This window comes from Sus scrofa, chromosome 12 (assembly GCF_000003025.6).
Source record: "Sus scrofa isolate TJ Tabasco breed Duroc chromosome 12, Sscrofa11.1, whole genome shotgun sequence".
NCBI lineage: Eukaryota > Metazoa > Chordata > Mammalia > Artiodactyla > Suidae > Sus > Sus scrofa.
In genome coordinates this window covers 20,688,479-20,700,847 of record NC_010454.4, presented here as the reverse complement: position 1 = coordinate 20,700,847, position 12,369 = coordinate 20,688,479, and the positions used below count along the sequence as shown (strand labels likewise).

The 12,369-nt window shown below is 56.8% G+C and overlaps 1 protein-coding gene across 1 annotated transcript in view; it reads right to left on the bottom strand.

Annotated features, from left to right (window-relative positions):
* The window catches only part of ZNF385C (zinc finger protein 385C), a 28,732-nt gene extending 16,761 nt beyond the window's left edge, over positions 1-11,971 (bottom strand). Inside the window, 2 exon segments of the mRNA XM_021066984.1 lie at positions 6,165-6,266; positions 6,944-11,971. The gene's annotated coding sequence lies outside the window, so the exon portion shown is untranslated.

Genomic DNA, 12,369 nt, shown 5'->3' with positions numbered 1-12,369 from the left:
ATGGGATTGGTTTTTTCTGGAGCACCCCCCTTCCCAAACACACACAAGAGCACACTCACATACACACACCAGTAGTGCGGGTCTGGGAAGGGCTGCCCAGAAGTGGGGGCTGGGTCCCAGACCCGCTGGCTGCTTTTACCTCCCTCCCTCCCTCTCCACCAGCCCAAGGCACAAGGCAAGGATGAGCAGTTCAGGACCAGAAGGTCATATCCAGCTGATGGCCAAGTCCAGCCAACTCTGCCTCCTAATGGTCTCTCACACCTGAACCCTTATCTCCACGTTTCCTGATACCAGCAGCAGTAACTACCATTCAAGGAGTGTGGCCTGAGTCAGGCCCCACACTAGGTGCTTTGTGGTGGCTCCATCAGGAGATCGGGATTAGACTCGCAAGTACCCTCTGAGGATGGTATGGTCCTTGCTTAGGACCAGAGGGAACGGAAGCTCAGGGCCTTTGACTTGCCCAAGGCTTCCCAAGCAGTAAGTGGCTGAGGCAGAATTAGAACCCAAGTCCTCATGGCCCTACCAGCCACACTGAGACCCTGGTCTGCACCATCTCACCTGGATTATGCAGTGGCCTCTGCCTCTGCAGTCATTCCCCAAAATCCATCCCTCACATAGCAGCCACGGAAGACCACACACAGATCCAGCTATGTCACTCCCTCGCTTCCCGCCCCCTATCAGTGGCGTCCCATAGCCTAAGTCTACACACCTCACCAGGAGCCAGCAAGGCACTCCCTCCCCCACCTCTGGACACCTTCAGAGCTTCCCCCACTCTGGTCTGCTCAACGAAATCCAAAGGCTTACCATGCCCCCCCCATTACTGTTATTTTTGCTCTTGCTCCATCCTCTGTGCCTGGAATTCTCAATCCTCTTTCCCTGGCTATTTCCCATTCTCAGGTATCCCCTCTGCCGCTCTGATCCCCCTTCCCCTCACGTGCACTGGTACCTGTCCTCTAGTCTCCCATAATTCCCTACGCATGAGTCTCCCTATCACGATGTGGTGAATGCCAGAGATGCTCTGTTTGTCTATGCACTTGGTTCCTGGAAGGCCAAGACCACATCTGTTCATTTTTGTACCTTTAAGAGAATGGAGTTGTTTAAAAGAATGGAGTTCCCGTTGTGGCTCAGTGGGTTACAAACCTGACTAGTATCCTTGAGGTTGCGGGTTCAATCCCACTCAGTGGGTTAGGGGTCTGGCATTGCTGTGAGCTGCGGTGTTGGTCCCTGTGCTCTCCATCCAACTGCCTTCCTGGCTTTTCTAAACAGATCTCACCTGGATCCGTCCCTCCCTACAAAGTATTCTTCTCTTGAAGGCTCCCCTGCTCAGGAAATGGCCTATCTTACTAGCCAGGTGCTCTGGCCAGAACCCTGCCAACACACCCCCACACTCTCCTGAAACACACCACCACCATGAGCCCATTGCTCTGAGGCCAACACCAGAATCCCCTTCTTCCTTTCTCTCTCTCTCTTCCTTCCTTCCTTTTTTTGCTTTTTAAGGCCATACCCATGGCATATGGAAGTTCTCAGGCTAGAGGTCAAATCAGAGCTGTAGCTGCTGCCCTACACCACAGCCACAGCAACTCAGGATTCAAGCAGCACCTGCGACCTGCACCACAGCTCACGGCAATGCCGGATCCTTAACCCCACTGAACGAGGCCAGGGATGGAACCCGAATCCTCATGGATCCTAGCTGGGATCATTAACCACGGAGCCACAAGGGAATTCTCCAGAATCCTTTTCAAGATCTGCTGAGTGCCCAGGCACCTGTGACCTCTCTGGGGGCCACTTGTGCATCCCTCCCCTTCTAGCTTTCCCTGGCCTTCTCTCAGTTCCACCGGAGTGCCAGGTTCCCATCCCCAGGACCTTTGCACATGCTGTGCCTTATTCCAGAGTGCTCCCACCCTGGTTCCCAACGCTTTGCCTATTCCACTTCCCCTCTGGTCTTCGTATAACAGTCCCGTCCTCAGGGGAGGCTTCTCTCATCATCCTTTCCCAGCAAGTCCCCTTCTCTTCTGTCACCACCATTTGTTCGATCCTACTCCCCAAAGTTTGCAGATCTGCTTATTTCTGTGCAGTTACTGGCACTCCTGCTGTCCACCCCTCCCCACCCCACTCCCCACAATTTCCCTGAGGGCGGGAAAGGTAATTAACTTGTTCCTATCTGGACCCCAGAGAAGAACCATGCCTGGCGGATGCTCCACAAGATTTGAGGAGTAAACGAGTGAGGAAGCATGAGCTTTCAGGCAGAGAGAGCAAGGGGGGGGAGGGTGCTTAGGCGCTGCTGGGTGGCCAAACAGCTGCCTTTGACATCTTTTCCTCCCAAGATCCCATGATTCTTTGACCTGGTCCAGCCCACCACCCAAAGGATCTTAGAATGGGGAGGAGGTGCAAAGCCAAGGTGATACATTTCTGGAAGTTTGTCAGTCTTTCCTGCACCCAGAAGCCATCCCATTCTGCAGAGGGGTAAAACTACTGAGACCTAGGATGTTTTTGAGAAAAAAAAAAAAAAAAAAAAAAAAAGGCAGGGAGGAGGCATGAGAAGATGGAAATTCTGAAAGTGCACTCTCTGATAGGGTTGCCACATGTGGCAATTTGATATTAATTTAAATTTATTATTAGAGAGTTTCAATTTCCTCTCCTTTTTTCTCCACTCCCACCCCCACCCCCCCAGCATATGGAAGTTCCCAGGCTAGGGGTTGAACCAGAGCTGCAGCTGCCGGCCTACTCCACAGCCACATCAGCGTGGGATCCAAGCCACATCTGTGACCTACACCATGGCTCATGGCAAGGCCAGATCCTTAACCTACTGAGTGAGGCCAGGGATCAAACCTGCATCCTCATGGATGCTAGTTGGATTCTTAACCCGCTGAGCTAAGACAGGAACTCCTAGAGTTTAAAATTTTTAAATTCAGTTCCTCTGTTGCGCTAGCCACATTTCAAGTTCTCAATAACCACGTGTGTCTAGTGGCTGTTCTATCAGACGGCCCAGAGAGAGAACACATACATCATTCCAGAAAGGTCTACTGAACAGCGATGCTCTACAAGGCACAAAAGCCATCGACATTCCCACTTCAACCTGAGGGAACCAGGCTGGGGGGGTGGAAATAAGACATGACTATGTGATCAAGGCTGACCAGGAGGGTGTACCTGTCACAAACTCGGGAGCCTCATACCCCTCCACACCCTGGCCAGCTGGATGGGAGGCAGGACAACTTGAGGGGCCCCTTGGGGCCATTCATATTTTGGTCCCTGGCCCCCCACTCCACCCCTGCACGTAAGCCTCAAACAGAATATTTATTTGGTCCCAGGATGATGGTCCCCAGTCCCCTCTCCAAGCTTGTTTGGGTTCCTTCCTTTTGGGACCTCATTAAAAGGAGTCCACGCTGCCGGGAGAGGAGGGGCGGGCTGCCCCGCCCCTGGCAGCCGGGTGAGATCGGGGCTCCCTGCCCCACACCCCGGCCCATCCTCCTGAGGCCGGGATGCAGAGGACTGGGGAACTTCCTCTGGGGGGCGCGTGGTGGAGGAGCCCTCCGATGGGTCCTTCCTGCCCACCCTCTGCCGCCTCGCCTGCAGGGCCCACAGCCCCCTCGCCACCCCCTGCCCGGCAGCTCCGGGAGGGGGCGCCCCGCCCGGCCGGGAGTTACCGCCCCGCCCGCACACTCACGGAGACTCGGGAGCCACCATCTTGCCCAGTGGACGCTCTGGCCGCGGTCTCCTTGGGCTCCACTGAGCGACAGCAGCCACTAGCGGTAACCGGGGCGAAGAGGCGCCAGCAGCAGCGCGGGCCGGGGGTCGCGGGCGGGGCGGTGGCGCCCCCGCCCACGCCGGGGCTCCGGCAGCCGGGCGCACCTGCCGGCCGCTCTGGCCCTGCGTGCACTTAGCTTAGCCGGGCATCAGTCACACCCTCCCCCGCCACGTGCGCAGCAGCAGGAAGGAATCAGGTTAGACGGCGGGGAAGCAAGGCGGATGGGAGTCATTCATTCATTCATTACAAGGATCCGTGGGTTCTTCGAGGAACTCACAGGTGAGAGCTCGAAGGTGAGAGAAGGGTGGAGCGCTAGGGAGGCTACACGCTGGAAGTCCTCCCGCAAGTGTACCGAAAATGATGAGCAGAATGCTTTGGGATCACAGGGGAGCAGGTGGTTAGCTGAAGGTCATCAGCCTGGAGAGGCAATTATGTTTCATGAACGGCTCAGTGAAGTTTTTACCAGGGAAAGGGCATTCCAGCAGTGGGAATGGCAGAGCCATGGGGAACCATCTCAAGTTCAAAGTTCAGTGCAAGTTCTCATAGGTCAAGGTAGAGTGGAGGTACGGAAGGTTCTACAGTGAATACTGGGGGTTTTGGCTTTGCAGCTTCGTGGGGAATCTTAGGAGAGAGCTGAGCTGGGAAATCAGTGTTTTCATCTAATGAGTTGTTTGTAATGGGGGTGACAGAAATGGGGTGGGTGTAGGGGTGACCTCTGCCTAGAACTCTCAGATGCACAGGAGACCCTCACCCCTGTGTGGGTTCCCTGCAGGAGGAATGTGGGGTTGTGGCACCCCCACCCTCCCAGACCTGGAGGCCCACCATGGAGCTCCAGTAACATTGAACTCTGACGCCTTGGCAGCCCAACACTTAGCCTCAGTTTCCTCACCTGTGAAGTGGGAATTACAGCCAGGAGAGGAGGAAAGGCCAGGGCAGGAATGAGTGTGGGGATCAAATGAGCAGCTGAGTGTGGAGGCCACTTGCAGAGGGGATGCCAGGGCACTTGGTGACCCTGTCTCCCCTTCCAGTCAGCAGAGAGTCACCCAGAAATGCCTTCCAGCTCCTATGTAATTGGGGACACTCCTCACTCACTCAAGGCCTAGGGCACATGTTGAAATCAGGGCCTCCTGGGGGCTGCTAGAAGCTCCCCCCACTCCAGCACCCTTCCCACAGCACTGCTCTGTGCCGCCCACCATCTGCCTCTGACACTCACCGTGAACCCTGGCCCCAGGGCCTCTGGGATGACGCATGAATCACGGCACATGCACACACACGTGGGGCTGCCTGGCTTGTGGGTACACTCAAATGAAGGGAGATACTGCAGCCCCCGCACCTGTCCCAGGATGGCACCCCACCACCTGACAGGTCTAGAATTCTGCACCCCCAAAGGGTCAGGCTATTCTGTTTCAGAGCAGTCCCCCTTCCCCTGGCCAGAGGTCCGCAGCCAGGACCCACAGCTCATTGGTTGGCCGCCTTGAGAAGGTGGGTTGTTGCTCAGATTAAACAGGAACAAACCAGACTGACTGTTGGAGAAGACGCCACCCACAGGGGGTCCAAGCGAGACAGGGGCAGGGGTGCAGGGCAGGTGTCTCATGAAATAACCACCTTGCCTACCACCCACAGGAGAGAATCTGGGGAAACTGCATGCTGCTTTTTTGCCATCACTGGGAAAGACATGCACTAAAGAGCACAGGGACACGCATCCTGAGGTCCACAGGCTCCCACACAGATAGTGACAGGCACAGACGCCAAGGCACACACTTACACACATTTCCCCATGGTGAGTCTGTCTGCACACACCGATGTGTGCACGTACCTAGGTGGTACCCATGCAGAGACAGGTAGATACCCCTGCTGGCCAAGGGCCGGGCACAGAGGCCACGCATGAGCAAGGCGCATGTACACATAGACATGCAAGATCAACAAAGACACACTCAGATCATGTATCTCCAGAGAGACAGACACGCCAGGACATGCGAACCCCTAGATATTCACATACAGACAGTGCAATCCAACAGCCACACAGTGGCAACGGTATCACAAAGAGAGGTGCATATACACAAAGATGCACATACAGAAACACACACACCTCTCATAAAATTAAATGCATCTGACATACATACAAGCTCATGTAGCCAAACCCAGAGTCCCCCTTTGATTCCCACCCACCACGGGTGGAGGTGGGGGCAGATGGTAGAGTCCACCCCGAGGCGGGTGTGTGTGCGCGTGTGTGCACACACCTCGGATAGTAAAGTTGCCATTTCTATCACGAATAAAACCAAAATTCCATGAGGAAAATGGGAGTTGAGGAGGGAGAGAGCCAAAGGCAGGGGATGAGAGGTTGAGCCGAGACCCCAGCTTGCCCACTCCCCAGCAGACTAGGATCCCCCCCCCACCTCCTCCAGCACCTGAAACCCACCTCTGGGCTGGTCAGCATTGTGGAGGCCTTGGTATTCCAGATGCTTCCCCCCAAGCCCAGTCACGAGAGGAACTCTGCTCCCAGTCCCAGGGCCTCCAGCCCCTGTGGAAGGGGACCTCAATCAAAATACTTAAAAGGTAATGATTGTTTTCCTCCAAAAGGACCAAGCAGCCTCTGTGTGGGGAGGTGAGCCAGGAGACCACGGATAAACACATCAGAGTGCGGGGGGGCACCGACGTTGACCCCAGTGCAGTGGCCGGACCTCAGAGGGCGTCCCCTCCCATCTGCCGAGCTCTCTCTCTCCTGTAGCAGTTTACCAAGGGTTTCTTCAGCCCCCTCCCCTGCTCCCGCAGGCAGCCCCTTAGACGCAGTTAAAGGTGTGATTAGATACAAGGCGCCTGTGCTCAGGCGCCTTGTATCTAACCACACGGGTGTATCTAATCACACAGGTGTAGCAGGCTCCTGGGATGCCCGGCCCCAAAGGGCAGCTGCTCCTTTCCTGCAGGGGGGGACCTTCAGCTCCCCAACCATTCCTGCTACTCCTGCCCCACTTTTGCTCCCGGCCAGAGTAGGGGTTCCTCTGCCCATCCTTGGACTTGGGCATAGGTACCAAGAGTCAGCTGCATACTGGAGCCTCTAAACAGACAACTTTGCTGGGTGTGTGTGGGGGGGTCACCAGGAGGAGGACAACGATGGGGCAGGGGAGAGGCCCACCCCCGGCTCTAAGTCCCCCCCGCCCCGACCCCTGCCCCACCGGCTTAGGTATCCTCAGCACTCACCTAAGAGCATTCTCTGTCTTTGGAAGCACCACTGAGCGATGAGCAGAGGAGCGCGGAGTGAGGAGCAAATGAAACCCAGGCAGAGTGACAAGAGGGGAGGGGTGGGGATGCGAGGGACAGGAGGGGAGGGCACGAGGGAGGGACTCCTGCTTCTGCTGGAAAGCCAGGCTCTAGCTCGCCTCACCAGGAAGGAGCTGCCGCTTCCCAGGTTTCCCATCCCAGCCACCAGTGGTAGTCGGTGGCCAGCACCGGGCGCCTCCCTCCCCACAGGGCTGGGGACAGGGGAGGGTGTCAGGGGGCCCAGCGCCTTTTACACTGAAGTGAAGAGTTGACCCTGCTCACAGAGGCCTCCAGGAAGGGAGGTGCTGCCGGCCCCTTCTCTGCCTGCTGACCTCCGAAGCCCTGCCCCGGGCTGGCTGCCGCAGGATTCCCGCTCTCCTGCCCAGTCTTGCTCCTCCTCTGCCCCTCCCCTATCCCTGTACATTTACCTCCTTTGGCTGCAGGGGAAACTGAGGCTCAGAGAGGGGTTACCACTTGGTCCCAGAGTGTTGGCCAGGGTGATGGGGGAAGGGAGCCCAGATGGCTTGCCCCTGGTCATTCAGTACCTGGACCTACTTACCTGGGCAATGCCAGGAAGGGGGCTTCATCGGATCAGCTAGAGCCTCTGACACCCCTACCTGTCTGCCCGCACCCTTCCCTCCCCACCCATCTTTTCTCTCCTTACTTTGTTCCTTCCTCCCTCCCCCTCCTCTTCCTGAAACCTGCTGCTGGCTCTCAACTCACCTGAGCACCTGGTGCCTGGGGGGGGGGATGGAATGTGGGAGAGGAGAGGGCCAACCCACAGCTGGATCCAGTCTTGCATTCCAAGCCCAGGCCCCCATCCTAGCCCCCCACCCCCTCAGCATCCTGTCTCCACCAGACAATAACCTCGTAATCTCTGGAGCAGCCAGTATTGGATCTACAAAGAAGGTCTGGGGAGGGGTTGCCAGTGGTGGCCCCTGAATACAGGTTAGGAAGGGGCTCTAGTGGGGGAAGGACCTGCTGGTGTGGGGAGAGGAAGGAAACTTCAGCCCAGAGCTAATTAACTCCCCACCTCCAGAGACAGACAGAACCTTTGTCTTCTGCGGGGGCAGGGATCTCAGCTAAGCCCCCTAATTCTCCACTCAGACTGCTTGCCTTTCCTAATGCTTCTGGGGGGAGGTGCTGAGGGTCAGGTTCACACCTGTTTTGGGGGGGGTGTGATGACAGTCCAAGGAGACCGAGGGCATGTCCATCACCTGCCACTTAAGAAGAGCAGCAGGATGCCCTGGTTAGACTGCCAGAACTTCTCAACGGCCTTGGGGGAGACAAGGTGAAAAGGCACTCAATGGCCTCAGGAGGAGTTGGGTGGGGGGCACCGAGGAGGAACCAGCAACCCTGGGAGACACTGAAGCCGTGGGGGGACAGGCTGGAGGGCTTCTGGGGCCTCCCGATGAGACTGAAATTAATCCATCTGCAGGGAGTGGGGGGTGCAAAGCTCATCAAGTCAGTGACTCAGGCGTGACCCAAGCTCAAGGTCTTTGATCTCTGCGGCTCAGAAGGCAGCCACAGGCCTCTGCAGTCAAAGACTTGGAGGGGAGACTGGCAGGGGTGGGGGTACTGATTAGATCAGGAGTTGGGGAGGTCTGAAGACACAGGGCAGGGGACAGCCTCCACCTGCCACTCTGATGCCTTCATGTCCTCAAAAGGACAGGGGTGTCTGGTACAGCTGCTGAAACCCATTAGCGTCGACTCCATCTCTGCTTGCCTGTCCCCCTTAGTGTCTACCCTGCACTCCTCACCCAAGGCCCCTCTGGCCATTTGGGTAAGCCAGAGCTTAAGTCACTTCTGAAATCCCCTTCTCTCCCCTCTGGTATCATGTTGCATTGATGAGGGACAAAGGTGGGCTTTGAATTGGGCGGCTGGGTCAGTCCTGCCAAGAGACTGGGGGAGGAACCAGTTGGATGTAGGAGGCTCCCCTTCCTGTCCCTAGCCAGGCCAGGCAGAGCAGGAGACAACTGGCATCTCCCCAGTTTTCAGGTGAGAACACAAAGGCATGGTCGTGAGCACTCGAAGTGCCTGTCCTGGGAGCCGGTCAGGTCGGCCTGCTCTGGACCATCTCTCCTCCCCGTTCCTGAAATATTAAGGCTCAATCTCTCCTATGCTGCTCTCCTCAGCAGCAAGGTGGGGAGGGCATGTGAGAGAGGATTTAGAGTCAGATGCTGGGAGCAGAACTCAGCTGTGTGGCCTTAGGTCTGCGGCTTACACTCTCTGAGCTCCAGAGCCTCAATGGCTAAAGTGAGGGTTGAAGGCCAATCATCTCTGCCCTGGGAGGGCTGGGTGAGAAGGGGATGCTGCGCTGCAAATAGGTCCTCTCCAAGGCGCACGCGCAACTTGGCGCTGGGGGTAGCTCATGGCTCTTTGTGCCCCAAGGTCCAAGGGTCCCCCAAGCCCTGTGATGGAGGCCTGGAAGGAGGCTTGAGGCAGCAAACCTTTCTCTCTGCAAATGTTCAAGAACTACCTAAAATTGTTTAGGGGTGTGTGTGTGTGTGTGTGTATGTGTGTGTGTGTGTGCTGGTTAAGAGGGTTGTTGAGTTCAGCCATATTGGGGCAGAGGCTGCTGGCGCTTGTACACGTGAGTACGTGTGTACACACACACACACACACACACACACTCATGAGAGGAGGGGCAGGGCAGGTGAAAGAGGGCTCCAGACACATTCCTGAAGGCTGAAAGGGCCTGCTGTGGGAGACAGGTGTGGAGGAGTGTGGGCAGGGACAGTGGTGGAAGTATCTGGAAAAGGGGATGGGGAAGGGTGGGGTTCCTGCTGTTTCCCCCATCCTGTGCCCCTTCCTAGATGTGTTCCAGGCTCACTCAGGGTGGGGAGCTGAGCAGGAGGCCTTGGACCCAGGCCCTGGCGAGGAAGCTCACAGCGGGGAGAGCCGCCCCCGCCCCCCTTCTCCCTCCCTCAGACGGCCTCAGGGGTGAGACCCTCCGGAGAAGCTCCCGCCTCACTGCCCCTGACGGCCTGTCACTGTGCAAGGCGCCAGCCCCACAGACCCCTAATCAGAGTGACAGCTCCAGGAGAACTCCCAGAAAGGGAGCCTCGAAGGGGCGTGACCGGGCCGTCCCACCCCCACGCCTTCAGCACCCGCGCAGGGCAGGCGCGCCCCCGCCTGGCTGCCACGGGACTGGCAGCCCACTTGGCCCCGCAGCCTTCAGAAAGTAGGTGTGACCGGCTCTCTTTGCCGAGGCGGGAGCTGCGGAGCTGCACCGGTCAGCGGCGCCCTAAGGGCTCTCGACTGTGGCCCTGTCCCCTCTTCAGCAGGGGCATGGCTGGGGTCCCCACCCCCCATCCCGGGGCAGTGGCTAGCATCCTCTTGCTGTGACCTGCCTCTCCCACCCCCAGCTCTCAGAGCCAAGGAGCCAGGAGAATCCATGGATGTGGGTGGGTGCTGGGGGTCCTGGCCTGAACCAGGTTCAGAAATAATTAGGCTAATGGAACACACGTTCTCCGCTGGAGCCCCAGGATTCCAGGGTTCCCAGAAATCCGAGGATGTTTCATCCATGCTCCAGTCACCGCCATCACTCCCCCGCGCTCCCACAGCGCTGCTCACGCCTTCTAGCAGGTGGTGGGAAAGGTCCGGCCCCCTGGCTGTCTACCACCTGGACTGTGAGCGCTCAGTGCAGAATCCCAGCATCCTGCGCGGGTCCAGTGTATGGCTGGAGGGCAAGGTGATGGATGGACAGATGACTGGTGGGCCAATGACTTCCCAGGTCCTATTTAACAACCCAGAGGGGGGGTACCAGGCATCATGTCTCCTGGTGAACCCCCAAACTACCCAGCATACAGGGGATGAGGATGGTGAGAAGAGGAATGTTGAGTGAAGGGGGCCCCACCCCTCTGGGCAGCCTGTTTCTGGCCATTGGTATCTGGTGTTGTGGTTATTTTTCCCACCCAGCTGCTGTCTCCACACTGGGATGGTGAGTGGGGGGAGAGAAAGGAGGAGGGCTTGTCCCACTGCCCGGAAGGAGGCCCTGAAGAGGCCGAGTGAGAGGGCAGCAGGGGTGAGACGACAGAGTCCTCTGGCCATAGGAATGGCTTTCTGCAGCCACCACTGCCCTCCAGCCCTGTCTGATAATGGAATTGCCCATTGCAACGTCCCCTAAGCTAGCGTCACCCTTGGCACCTCCTGCCCCTTTGGCTCCACATCCCATCAATCACCAAGTCCTGCAGGCTCTGCAACACAAAAGGCCCCAGAATCTCTTTCCTCCATCCCACATAGCCCCCAGGCTTACCGTCCCCTCTCCCCAGACACCTCTAAAAACACTAACTACTCCCGCTCAAAACTCTTCAGTGATGCCTGTCACCTTCAGGACAAAGGCCAGCTGCTTCCAACCACCCCGCCACTTGCCCAGCACAGCCTGCAGCTCCTGGAGATCCAGAGCCTCGGGCCTCGTGCATTTGCTCTAGCTGTGTCCCTGCTTGGGATTCCTTCCCCCTCGCCAATGTCACTTCTCTGAAATGTCACTCTTCTCAAAGGACCCCATAGCCCCCTCTACGAAGCCTGTTATTATCTTGGACAAACTTGTCTGCATGTAGTTATTTAGATTGCTCTTTCCTGACAGGCAGCCATGCTGCCTTTTAAAAACAAATTCCCGGACAAAAGAAAAGATTAAAAAAAAAAAAAATCCCAGACAAATGTTGTACATTCTTGGTTATATCTAGAATCTAAGAAAGCTGAACTCATAGACATAGAGAGTAGAATGGTGGTTGCCAGGGGCTGGCAGTGGAGGAAATGGGGAGATGTTGGTCAAAGGGTATAAATTATACCCTTTAGGTAAATAAGATAAATAAGGTCTAGGGATCTAATGCACAGGATGGTGACTATCATTAGCAATACCGCCTTATATACTTGAAAATTAAGAGAGTAGGAGCTCCCCCTGTGGTGCAGTGGGTTAAGAATCCCACTGCAGGAGTTCTCGTCATGGCACAGCGGAAACGAATCCAACTAGGAACCATGAGGTTGCGTGTTTGATCCCTGGCCTTGATCAGTGGATTAAGGATCCAGCGTTGCTGTGAACTGTGGGGTAGGTCTCAGATGTGGCTCAGATCTGGCATGGCTGTGGCTGTGGCGTAGGCCAGCAGCTATAGCTCTGATAAAACCCCTAGCCTGGGAGTTCCTGTCGTGGCGCAGTGGTTAACGAATCCGACTAGGAACTGTGAGGTTGCGGGTTCGGTCCCTGCCCTTGCTCAGTGGGTTAACGATCCGACGTTGCCATGAGCTGTGGTGTAGGTCGAAGATGCGGCTAGGATCCTGCATTGCTGTGGCTCTGGCGTAGGCTGGCGGCTACAGCTCCGATTAGACCCCTAGCCTGGGAACCTCCATATGCCGCGGGAGCGGCC